Genomic DNA, 13,830 nt, shown 5'->3' on the forward strand with positions numbered 1-13,830 from the left:
TTATCCATGGCCTCCTTCCTTCTAAAATCAACTTTTATAATGATAGTTATAATAATGAGTAGAGATGAGCCACATTGCTTCTTCACTTCAGGTGTGTCTCACGTAACCCAGCCACATTGCAGGATTGGTGGACCCTAACGCAAAGCCTAATAAATCATGGTATGGTATATTAATATTTGTGTCAATTGTACTGTTAAAGAGATTGTCAGATGAGAACGCTGATACCGTAATCACTTTTACTGTAGATTGCTATGATGTAAGGGTCCCGTCCCCAGCAGTGTTGTCAGTCAAGACAGGATTTAGAAAGGTTTGTGGACCGGCCGCAATTTGAAACTGCCCTAAAGGGTGCTGTAAAGTTTCCACCAACCACCTGATTCCTTATGATATGGAAATGCAGATGACCAATACTTTTTTTACTGGACAGTGTCTTTTAGGTAATTTCCTGGCTGTGCTACATGGGTTTGGGTTTCTTATGGCTATTTTATGTGGCTATTGTATGATTCTACTATGTGGGCACCATTAGATGTGGAGCATTAATAGTAGGTCATTCATAGTGCACCGACAAGGGTTGCCCTGTAACCTGACCTTATGTCGAGTGTTGATGTTGCATATTTTGTGGCACATCTGGTGCATTGTCATGAGCTGAAGGAACGTGTTTTGGTTTCTCCCTTCAGTTTTCTGCTCTGCAGGTGGCAGGTAACTTCCCAAACCCTACATTTTTGTTTCATTGATTACAATGTTTTGTTTTTTTCTTCTATTCATTAAACTTCCAGTAAATTGTTATTTGATGACTTTGTAATTCTAAGATCTATTTGGCACTCAGTGGGCAAAACCTGTGTTAATGGTTCATGTGAATAATATATAGTTGGCCATTTTAGGGAATTTGTTGCCACTTTTAACCATTCAATGCTTCAGACGGTGTTGGGTATTGGTCCCGGCGATCTGTGTAACCATACCTTCCTTTTTTGTGTGTGTTGTTAGTAGCTGTAGAAATTCATTTATATTGCAGGATTGTAGCTGGACACTTCTGTGTAGGACCCTCCCCCTGCTGTAGTATTTAAACAGAAGCCAGCTAGAACAGTGACTCATAGCAGAGGAAGGGTGGGGGTGCAGCAATACAGTGAGGATATGTCACATCCCAATGAAAAAGTACTCAAAGTCCATTCAGCATTCAATAATATGCATTCACAACAGCTACTAGACTCGCTTTAAAGAGAGTGAATGGGAGAAACCATACCACAAAGACTAAAAAGGATAGCACCCAATATTAATTTATGCTTTGAGTATTTCCATTTCAGTTTTTTTATTGTAAACCAAAGATGTTGTGACATTCTATTGAACCCTTTAAGTAAAAAACATACTTATTGGTTCTAGTGTTTATGTCCAAAATGGCAAATTTAAAGGGGCATTACCATAATAACAGCAGGGGTCTCCCTGCAGTAACCTGAGGTGGTCTCATAGATTTTCTCCATATACTTTATGGGACTTCCAAGAAACTTGTGAACTCCCATGAAAGTAGATTGAGTAACAAGTATGTTAAGCCACCACCCTATGGGAGAGGGTGGGAAAATTGGTGATCCTGTGTAGTAGTCGTGTATTAAATGCTTGGATCAATTATTCTATTTTTGGATTACTATACTAAAAAAAAACTCGAACGACCTATAAAGTCACATTGTAGTTTACTAATTGGTAGAATTTGCACAGAATATCGCACTTAGCTGGTAATTTTTACAGGTGACTCAACATCTTTTGAAGTAGGTCACCTTTTGTACCACCTAACCGGGTATTTCTCAGCATACACATAGGCCGTGAGCTGTATTTTTAACAATGACCTCATAGACACAATTTAATCTGTGTCTGTCTCCAGGGTTTTCCAGTAGTGTTCAGTTTCACAACATTGCATTAATGATTGCTTAGAAAATAGTAATTTGATAGCTGAAGAGAGAAATGGTTCACATAAGTGTTTCTGAAGCCCAGTTGCATTAAAATGTCAAAAGTTTTTAGAGCTGGTCATTAAATGTAGAAGGTAATGTGATATTATTGAGAAATTGAGGACAGACACCTCATTTGTAAAATTAATTTGATGTACCAAGGACCCACCGGTCAAGTCGGAGACAAACTGGGATCTAGTTTATTGTTGGATGTATTCTAATGTGAAGACTTCTGTCAACCTCCCTTTTGTCCAACTGAAGCAAATGTTATGTTTTTGGAAACGTAATTTGCTGATTTGGTTGGCTTGATTCTGTTTCTTCATTACTGGCACGGCAAGTGTGCTTTGCTGAACTTTTTTGTTGCTTTTTGTTGATTTCCAGGTCACTTACTGTATATGCTTGGACACTACAATGCTACTCTATTATGCTGCGCCTAAATACTGATATTGTTTCATTGCTTTGAAGCAAGAACTAGGGCATCATATTGCATACATACAGGTATTTACTGGTCTCCATGTGGACCTATGGATAACTGTACATCTGATTTGGAGGTTTTGGGGTATCAACTGTTAGTCATAGATTTGACTGAGGTTTTGGCTTTAAAAACTGTATCAAGAAACTTTTGTTTTCCACCTTTACATAGTTGGTACCTCTTGTGTACATGTGCGTGACTGAACACTCAACACCTACCCACCTTTAGCAATTGTGCTGCCCGATTTTACAGGAAAGGGTGGTTGTTATATTTTGTTAGTTTGCTTTGGCTCCGCATCCAGATTAGTTCCCTTGCCCATGAGTGGTTTTCATGTACAAGTTCTGTCCAAGTCTACATTGGACATGTGTTGCCTGGTCCGTTGATCTGATCCTTATCCGGGGGGAAAAAAATGCATCAAGCTTTACTCTGATCTCAGTTGTGCACAAAACTTTGACATTGAAGTGCGTGGGAAAAAAAAAATCACTCGTCTGCGGTCAATTAATGTAGTCAGTTTTTCTTGCATGTGTTATACTGAAAAAAAAAAGTTAGTCACCCAGAGCTATAAAAATGAGATGCAACTTGGATGACCCTAGAACTGCACAAAAAAGAATGGTCTGACTTCCACTATAACCAAAATGACATCAAATGATTTTCCCTGCCCAAAAAACGTACAATTCAAAACTGGCTTTTTGACCACTAATGGGTTCAGCTAAATTTTGTCCATAAAACCAAACCAAAACAAAATATGATATGGTACCTATATTTCCAGATTTTAAAACTACTCCATAAGAAAACCCTATAATTCCGATAATACCTATAATAGTTTATGCAGTCTCATAGATCCTATCTATCCTGCATACCATTAGATATTGCATGTTTTTTACCTGGGAAGCTACCGTAAGTCGGGACTTGAGTGAGTGGATAATGGTGCAGTTAGGAATTGTTGCAGTAACGTGTATTATGTGCATCATTAGATGGTATGTAGTATAACGTGTTTTATAGTGCTTTTATCCCATGATTGTTCATACATTAAATGCTGCAGATTTTATTAGTTTTTTTCGCCACATTGTTTGGATAATGTAGTCAAGCGACATTCCCGCACCTTTCTCAGTTAACTATTCTGTCTCTGAGCTGAGGGTATGTGTGTTTTACATTAGTTATGGTTAGACTTCCTTTTACCTCTCAGCTCTGAACCTCTGGGTGAGAGGAAATTCTATCTATGGTATTTGTTAGGAACCTTGGTAATCTTACAGCGCTCAGTTTAATGTCGAGCTGGTTATGTCAACCATAGGTTTTTGTGATGGGAATAGATAGCCTGGTCTAGTAATACAAAATATGAGCTAAACATATACGGTTTAGAAGAGAAGCAATTCTGATTCCAGCTTCCTGTTCCTCTATTTTGCACAAGAGGAATGCCGAGTTGTCATAATGATTCCAGTGTGTGACTTGGGGACTGACTGGAAGCCAGCAGAAACTGGCCCAGCATGTATGACGTGGCCAGAGCGATTATATAGGGTTTGTGCTTCCAATTATTGCTAGTATTCATATTTATAAACTTCATATAGGACTAAACTAAGGTCCATGGAAGGATTATGCATGTATAACTGTAAATTGTCACTCCTGCACCCTATTCAGGGATGTGGACTTTATTGCTACAGGGTTTCAAGGCAACAACATCTGAGAGTAGTCCTGGTACTGCCACAAAATTTCTCTTGATTAAAGCGGTATTCCCATCTGGGCATTTACATTTTAAGTTATTTTCCATATGTAAACATTTCTTCAATTGGATGTTTTTTAAAAAAAATGGCTTCCTTTGATACGACCACCCTGCACTCTGGCAGCGGTGGCCAGACATGCACTATTGAGTCCTGCCTGACTAACTGGATTCAGCGATCATTACCACAGGACTACTGTAGAATATACAATAACTCCCGGACATTTCATGTACAAAAACTTTCTTTGTGCAACCCCTCCAGCAGAGGTGGCCGTATCCAGGGACAGTCTTTTTTTTTTTTTTTTCTTTTCTTTTTTTTTTTTTCTCTAAGGGACCATATGATTACATTTAAGAAATTATCTTAAGACAGGAACTATATATATTTCGCTGAATGTGAATGCCCAGACGAGAATAACCCTTTAAGAGATGCTACACAAATGGAAGAAGCATTCAGGATAGACTTAATTTATCAAACCTTGTTTAGAAAAAAAATTTAAAAAGTTCCCTTCTTGCTAGATTGCCCCCAATGTCCTAATTACACCAATGTGTGTGACCTACTATGCATATTGGTATCTGTGTAAGTGGCACCTTACCTGGAACTGGTGTATCCACATGATGCATTTGTACAACAGAAAATGCACCAGCAAACACATGATGGTTTTATGGCTACAGGGGGGACAGAAAGTATTCACGCCCCTTTAAATTTTTCAATCATTATTTCATTGCAGACAATTGGTAAGATCATAAAAGTTCTTTTCTTTTGCCCATTAATGTACACTCTGCACGGCATCTTGACAGAAAAAAAAAGCAAAATGTAGAGATTTCAGTTTTGCTTGGCAATTAATTAGCAAAATATCACATGGTCTTAAAGAGGACCGGTCACCCATAGAAAACGCACTAGGATCTGCTTACTAAATGTAAGCAGCTTATAGTGCTACCCCATTTTTAGCAGTGATAAACTGCCAGCTTTATCGGAACCGTCCGATGAACATTTTTTAACGCCCTGGCCTTTGTGTTTTGTTTTTTTTTTTTTTTCCTTCTCCCCCTGGCAAGATGGGGCGTAGAGTGTACATTTAAAGAGCAAAAAAAGTACTTTTATGATCTTATCAATTGGCTGCAATGAAACTGTGTAACAAAAATACCCTGTGCTTACCCGGAATGCAATGTTGCACTTTTTTTTTTTTTTTTTTTTTAGCAGCGCAGTATAAATCAAAGCTGCACTGCATGAATGTACCCAAAAATGTATTATATTATCAGTTTTGGTAGCTTTCAAACATTTTCATGGGAGTTGAAAACCTTTGAAGATTCCTTAGAACATTACCATATACAGTTCATCCCACTTCTTTTTTTTGTCCTGTCGTCTGTGTTTTTATAGCATGTACTATATAAGCATTAGTCATATGGGAAAAATGTGTTCATAATAATTTAGTGTGTGTCATGAGCATTTAGTAGATGAGCGTGCCTAATGGAATAGTTCAGCTATTCTGGATACATGTGTAGCATTTTTTCTCACGTGTTTCTCTTACTGTAATAAATGGGATCTTTTCCACAAGCGTTATAGGATCAAACTCCTTTCCTCATAGATACCGCACAGTTCTTAAAAACAGACAAAATTGTTAGAACCATGGCAAGAAGAAACCTGAACTGGACTCTACACACACTACTTGTAGACTGGTTTCATAATGTTTTTGGAAAGCAGCTAAGTTTTCATTGGAGAATGGCACTCCCTATAGTGCATACAGTGGCTCTGCTGGATATTACAGGTTAGGCCCATTTACTCAAACGGGTTCTGAGATCCATGCAGGCCACATGATGAATGGATGTGACATTACCATTTTATGAAGCCCTTCCAGCACCATATTGGTTGGAATGTCAGATCTGCACTGATCTAATATAGATTTACCCATCCTATGAATAGGTCAGGTAAAAATTATCCACCTGATGGCAGGTTCCATTAAACAAATTGTCCCAATAGACCCCTACTAATCTATTATCAGGTAGTGTAACACCTTCTAGATGATGTTTCTTTCATGGTCCAGTGTAATGGCATCATCTAGAAAATCCACTTTTGAAATTAGATCTAAATTGGTTGCATAAAGTCAAGGAGGCGGAGAATTTAACACTGAAGTCAAGGTGGGGACCTCTGGGAAGTCATGCATCGGACTTCAGGAGATCTGGTTAGTGATGTCTCTGGATGTAGGACCATAAATTATAGTAAAGGGGGCTTTCTGCAGAAGAGAGAGCTTGCCTTCAGTCCACCTCCTTGACTTTATACAACCAATTTAGATCTCATTTTAAAGTTGATGTTCTGCATGATGCCACCACACTGGGTCATGAAAGAAACTCTATCTGGAAGGTGTTTTAGCTGCTTGGCAACATAATGGAAGTGGTTTATTTAGTCAATTTCTGAAGATCGGCAACCGGTTCCAATGGCACAAGTCGGCTTCTCAGTCCCTCCTCCCCCTTCTCACTGGAGGAGCTGGGGAGAGGCTGCGGGAAGAAGGAGAATATACCTTGTGCTGTTTGAAGTGCCTCCACCAGGGACTCGTCACACGTGGCTGGCAGGGAGCCAGGCAATGTAAAACAAATGTCAACAATATGAATAAATCCAGTGCTTTTTAATCAGACTTATTTTAAATGAACATGCCATAGGCTATTGGTACCTGTCTTCATGTAAAAATGACTTTCCTGATGATGGATTGTCTTTAACCACATAATAATTTTACTTCTTTGCTCTTAGTTAGAAAAAATTTCAAATGCACATTTTTATTTTATAAAGGACCTCTACCACCAGGATGAAGACTGTAGGCAAATGAATCCGAGCACCATAGGTGTTAATGGAGCCTTGAGCCCTTCAGAATCGTTTGCATACAGTCTTTCATCCTGGTGGTAGATGTTCTTTAAGAAGATCTTGGGGACACAGAATTAAACGTTCTGAAAAGAGGGATAGTCTCTAGATTTTAATTTCTGGCTAGCATTCATGTCGGTTTCAAAAAAATGTTTAGTGTGTGTGTGTTAAAGTTTATTGAATGTGAGAACATTTGTAAGACTGTGCGTGGTCAACTTATCTCTTCAATCTCTTGGTTGACTCACAACTTCTAGGGATGATGTTGTCCACAAGGAATGTTGGCTTTGGGAAGTTAGTGGTACAAGAACCAAATTTTCTAGTCTTGTTTTGTGGTATTTTAGTCTTGTTTTATACAAAGGCATGAGTAAATGAAGCCCCAAAGCCTAACGTTCATGAATACTACTGCTTCTTGTATCTAGATAATAGATTTTCATGTAAAAGGTTGACATTCTTTGTACAAAATTTCAAACTTTTATGGATTTGTCAGATGTTGGTGCTTGTGGGTGCCTGGTGCCCTTTACTTGTTTGGAATACATGTTGCATAGGAAATGCCTTTCTGCCTATCATCAGTCTAGGCAGTTTACAGATGAGACCGGTGATTGGCTGGATGGGCATTTCCTGTTAGTTGCATTGGATCTGGGTATCATTGGGAAAGTCCCTAAGTGAACTAACAGATTTAAATTTATCATGGCATCTTTATTGTTGGTTACATCTGGGATTTTGCCCTTGGTATACCTTGAGCCACTACATAACTTTTTGCAAAACTTGTGCAGGAAGAATAACTCATGCTCACCACCCCTGCTCCATTGTGCCTCGTTGAAAAGTGCAGTGCAGGAGTCCCAGCTTTAAATCTGCCACCTTCCAGCGGTAAAATTATTCCCCTAACTTTTTCTGCCTTTGTCTATGCTGGCTCCACCTATTGCAGGATGCGTGAAATGGTGAGTAGATTTGCAGTTTCCCACACAGTGCTCGCTTCTAAATTCACCATACAGTGAGAGGGACAGCGTTCTGTTAAGGACAGTAAGTGGACATGGAGAGGACTTCCTTTTTTTTTTTTTTTTTTTTCTCATCCTGAGATATGAAGAGACACAGAGCTGTCAATCAAAATTAGGAGGCGGGGTTCACAGTCAGTCTGGCAAACATGACTCTTCTATTCCGAATTTGACTCTGTTTACTGATTTGCAGAAAAAACTGTTGTAATTAAAGTACAATGCTCCAGTGGCAGATCATTTTGTGATCTGGGAAGGACTTTTAACCCTTTACCAGCAGGTATAACTAGGGTGTGGAGTAAAATACTGGTGACAGGTCTTTAAGTCTCAGATGCCTAGATAGAACATTTCTTATGGCATGCATTCTTTAGTCCCAGTTATGACATAGGAAACCAATATTTTTTGCAATGAAATTAAAAACCCTCTAATACTGTTTCTCCGAAGAAAAAAAAAAACTAAAACATTAGAATCGGATATTGGTGTGGCAGGGGGACCTTTTCAGTGGATTGAAAGCCCTGCTGTGCCTCTGGCTTTGGATACAAAAGTAAATGGCTCATCCATACAGGAATCTACTAACTGATTAGTAGATTAAATCAAATCAAAAGACGAGGGGGCACTGTCTCCGGCTGGAGAAATCAATCTGTGGAATAGCCTGCCTCAGGCGCTGGTCACAGCAGGGACAGCAGAGAGCTTCAAGAAGGTTCTAGGTGCCTTTTTACACCTAAATAACATTGAAGGTTATGTTATATAGAATTGTGTTCCGTAAATCCCTTCCTCATCCAATCCCTTCCCTTCCTTGGTTGAACTTGATGGACAAGTGTCTTTTTTCAACCGTATAAACTAAGATACTATGAACTGTACTTGAGTGGGTGAAAACTATAGTTTGATTACTGGAAGTAAGCAATTAATGAAAATTAGCCAAGATCTTGAAAATATGATCTAGAATTTGTATAAAGTTAGTTGTCAAATGTTTTACACTTTCTGTATAGACCATAACATTTATTTGCATTATTTCTCCATTTTCTTTTTTTGCTTTGTCTTTCTGAGCTCCTGGCTCCACAGTAAAGCGTACAAAGCATGTTGTCATGGGCTGTGTAAACACTTGATTATTATGTAGGTAGTATTTGCTAAACTCCTCTGAACTGTCACAATGAGTAATCTGGATTAAGTTGTGTTTGTGCCTGGTTTATCCTTAATCGGAAGTTTCAGAAGCTGGGAACCATCCTGTCCATGTCTGAGTTAAATGAATTGCCTTTTAGACGAGCCATGTAACCAGGAAAAAGTAGGTAATTTGTATGGAGTGTATACTATGTGTAGATTACTGGGGGAGAATAAATGTGTTGGTTGATGGCTCTAACATAATTGTGAATGGTTGGGTAAATAATTATGGGAGAGATTTTGAAGCTTTGACTAATCCTTGAAGCTGTATCTGACGGGGATTGGACTGCTGCAGAATCCTTCCATCTGTTGGCTGTAAAACAAGTGGTGGAAAGGGAATAAACTTGGCTGTTCCACAGTGTTTTGGATCAAGGATCTCGTAGATAAGTCCCAGCAGAGTGAGGATCTCAAGGTTTAGTCCCCAGAGCCTTGTTTTATTTAATAAAACAAAAAGCTAAGGACACATTCACATGGGACAGAAACTTGCAGAAATGTTATAGTTCTAGTAGAGTGGCTGAGATTTATGAAATTTTGGCCATGTCCTATGGGAATAAAAAAAATCTACATAGAACTATTTATTATTTTTTTTTTTTCCAGTATAATATGCTGCAAATATTCAGTTTTTAGTTAGGAAATCTGACCGATCGGAATTACAATTCCTCTTTCCAGACATAGGGTGTGCGAAAAAACGCTGACGCCACGTTTGTGCATTGCGTTTTTAAACAGAACTCAGAACAGGGAGTGGCTTACGCAAAACACATATGCATTTCCACTGAGATACATGCGTTCTGGAATGAGCACCAGGCGTTTTGCATTATAACATGCAAAAAACTTTGTGTTCACTCCCTAACTCCTGCATTTCTGTGGAAATGCATATGTGTCCTGGGCATGCCCCTCCCAGTTCCATTTTAGTTCAGTTTAAAACCCCGACTGAAATGCAACGTGCGAATAAAGCCCGAGGGTAGTCACAATTGGCAACCTGTGAGTTTTGCAGCGAAAGTTCTCCCCACCATAACCTGCACACGAACCTACAACATATTGGACCGCTAACAATGGATCTGTAGTAGGTTATGGCCTGTGTATTATCAGCGTGTGAGGTTCACTCACTTTCCAGTGATGGGAGAAAAGACTTTCTGAGCTGCACTAAATGTCGCAAATAAGACTTTCTCAAACATGTTCAGCTCCAGCAGTTGGCTTATAGTGTGTGTGTTGGCGTGTGTGTGTGTTGGCGTGTGTGTGTGTTGGCGCGTGTGTGTGTGTGTGTTGGCGCGTGTGTGTGTTGGCGCGTGTGTGTGTGTGTGTTGGCGCGTGCGGGCAATGTTACGTATTTCTGGGGGTTTACCTATTGATTATACCTTTTGGGGTGCATGAAGGACCAGCACTTCATCTGGCATAGTCTTTCTTAGGATAGGTAAATCTGCCTCATTATTTTGATGACACATGTCCTGTTGGGCATGAACGGTCGCCGGTAACGGCGTAAATTGTGCAGTTACAATTGTCGGCAACAGATACACCAGGAGGCCCGAGCCTCCTGATGTATCCGATGTGGCGGAGGGGCAGGCTTACATCATAATTCGGGGCACGATGTGCTGACGTATGATTAATGTCCCCCTTTATCTTTAGAATGTTTAACCTTCGGCAGTCTGGAAATGTATTACATTGGCTCCTGCATTATGATGCATATGCTGCATTTTGGGGAACACAAATGTGAACAATGGGAACAATGTATTTCCGGTACTGATTTAATATGTTGAATGCCATACTATAGATAAAACTCGTAACTATTGCAAATTTTCTAAAATAAATAAATCCTATATGTTCTTTATTATTGCCTATTGTGGGATTGGTCCCCGGGCAGCCCTTGTGACCCGAAGCTGTAATGATGTCTCTTTAACCAATGTTTGACAGCTATACTTGCTCTTTTATGCCTTTTGATCTTGCGGAGCTGCTAGCCAGACATTGTGTAGACTCTCATTCTCTTCTCACTTACAACTAGATTAATTTGGTGCTATGGCCCGCAGTCTAAATAATCTACTGAATATTATAAACTGTGACTCAACATTTACGCCAATAATGAAAAAATAAGTAAAGTAAAAAAAACAAAACATTTCATAAGGAGAAAAAGGCCATGAAAATGCGGCATCATGGGCCATAGTCACAATAGTCTGGAGAAGTTTAGTCTGGGGAGGTTTAAATATGTTATGTGACCTGTGCAGAGGTCATTGTGCAGGGAGGGGGGAAAGATTAAATTATTTCTATCACTTATTGTTAGTGGTGATTCCTATAATAGAGGTGCAATCTTTCATTGTAATCCTACCTGTGATGGTAATGAGATGTCAGTTATTAAAGGGAGCGTTCCAGCAGTTTGGCCCTGGCGATCTATGTAACCAAACCCTTTTGTAAACTGTTCGTAGCAGCAGGACTGTGAAAAATGCATTTATATTCCAGGATTGTAGCTGGACTTGAACTGCACAGTGCCGAGGGGTGGAGGTGAGAGAGGGTGGGAAACTGCACAGAAAGGGACTGTCAGGAGCACTTTTTTTTTACATAACACATTTATAGGGATGTTTGTTACATTAGAGCTAAAACCTGGTGTGGGTCATAAAGGGTGAGAACCTCCAAAGAACAAATGGTTCTTGTGTCAATCAACTTCAGTTTTGGCTTTAAAAACTGCCTGAAAAGCTGAACATATTGGATACAATTGTTTCTACTTTTCTAGCTGAGAAGAAATGCAACTCAACTGGAACATAGAAGACGGCACGGCCCGGCTCAATTTCAAGTTTACATTTATTATATCACCTCACTTAGTATAAGAAACCAGCAGACGTTTCCCAGAGGTCGCCAGGCCTCCAGTTAACACATAATAAGCTGGAGTTTAGGTGCAGGAACTAAATGAAGACTATGAATTGCAGCAGGACTACTCCACATACATTTTATAGGCACTCGCTAAAATTCTCATGAGGGGCTTCCAATGAAAAACTGCTCACATGGTTTCATATTACTTTCCCGTGACCTGCTGTGCATCTGGCATTCATTTAATCCATTAGGCAAACACTCTGAAAATCTAAACTCCATCTATAAAAGCCATGTTACTGCCACTAGAAAAACAAATAAATAGATTAAACAATCTAACAATCCAACACTGTCTGCAACATACATGGAAAAGTAAAGGATGTATGAAAGGTTTACATTGGGATGAGTCTGCTTTTTGGCTCTAAGCATGGGAAACCTGAAGAACACTGAAATCCTTTATAGAAAATAGATTATGACCTTGGTCAACTCTATGCTATATATGAAAGGCTTAAAAACCTCCGGGTTACAGGTACATTTGACAGAAGGTTGTGTCGTAATGTTTTTAGTTGACCTTTACATTTCCTTCCACTAATTCAACTCAAGAACATCAAAATGACCATCAGCAAGGTCAGATAAGAACAGAAGGGACTAATTCTAGTAAAAGGAATATTGTAGGTAATCTTGCTTTGTATGGTGCACCCTACTGCCACTTTAACCCTCTTACTTTCAAAAGCAAAGCTTTACAGTTGTGTCCTTCTAAAACGCTTATATCTTGATAACTTTTTCAATGTACCGTAAATAATGTATTTATTAATTTAAAAAAATATATACATATAAAAATATACAATTCAAGGCTTATAGACCATTTTTGGCCGTTTTCTGACTCTTCTGGTAAATGGGGTGTGGTCTCAAGGGGGTGTTGCCATATGTAAATCACTCAGTGTGTCAAAAATGTTGTAGGGCGCGCCAGATTGTGGCACACAGTTTAGACTTGCTAAAAGCGGGTCTAGAAGTAGAACTGGTCAGTCTGATACTGCAACAGATTCAAAATCACAATTAGACTAGTGTTGAGGTCTGCACTGCCAGATCATGCGACACATTAATAAATACCCCCCATTTGTTCTTATGACCACTGCAGGTCACAGTGGCCACTTGTTGCAAATACCAGAGTGACTGCTGAGGCCAGTGATTGGTCTATAGAAGGTATGTGAATGACCTATGTGAGGTTATAGTGTATTTTAGTTTTTTTTTTTTTTCTCCTTATTTCATATAGTTTTTCTTGTGTACTCCTTTTTTTCCAATTAAACACTGGAAAACTAATTTTAAGGCCTCATGACCACAAGCTTGAAATGGGACTGTGTGCTTCTAGCTTTTATGATCATGGATTCCACAGCCCCATGCATGAGCAGACTGCCTGGTCTACCTTTATTTTTTTTATTGTGCTTGATTGACGCTTGACAGATGGTCACAAACCCGGATCGCAGCCCCCTTGTTTGCAGCCATATGGCTCAGACTTGGGTGAAATATTTTTCCGCAAAGTAGGTCAGTATTTTTCCCTTTATTTGAGTGCCTGCAAAAAAAAAAACTGAAGCCAACACAATGAAATCAAGTGATTGTTACCTAGCATGTAGAGTTGTTGTTGTTGTGTTTTTTTTTTTTTTTTTTGGGTCGCCCTGTAGATTTCTATGTGATTACAGAGCCGCAAACGCAGTAAAGAATAAGACATGCTCTGAGTTCCTCCCTCCCCCTGTGTGAGGTTAAAGAAGGAGGAGGGGCAAGTGCAGAGTGAGCAGGGGGGGGGGGGGCACTGTAATGACCTGTAAAGTTACAGCACGGTGGGGTTATGATTCTTAAGCGTAATTTTAAAAGTTGATTTTAGAAGGAAGGAGGCCATGGAAAATAAATACCAGTCACTAAGAAAAATC

The 13,830-nt window shown here is 39.4% G+C and overlaps 1 protein-coding gene across 9 annotated transcripts in view; it reads left to right on the forward strand.

The window, feature by feature from the left end:
* Positions 1–13,830, forward strand: part of FAM110B (family with sequence similarity 110 member B) — a 144,963-nt gene that overhangs the window by 38,118 nt on the left and 93,015 nt on the right. Inside the window, exon 1 of one of the 9 annotated variants that reach the window (XM_072151862.1) lies at positions 9,218–9,236. The exons of the other annotated variants lie outside the window; for them this stretch is intronic. The gene's annotated coding sequence lies outside the window, so the exon portion shown is untranslated. Of the gene's footprint in view, positions 1–9,217; positions 9,237–13,830 lie in introns of those variants that run through there. 9 annotated transcript variants of the gene reach the window in all.

The sequence above is a fragment of the Engystomops pustulosus genome, chromosome 5 (genome assembly GCF_040894005.1).
Source record: "Engystomops pustulosus chromosome 5, aEngPut4.maternal, whole genome shotgun sequence".
Lineage (NCBI taxonomy): Eukaryota > Metazoa > Chordata > Amphibia > Anura > Leptodactylidae > Engystomops > Engystomops pustulosus.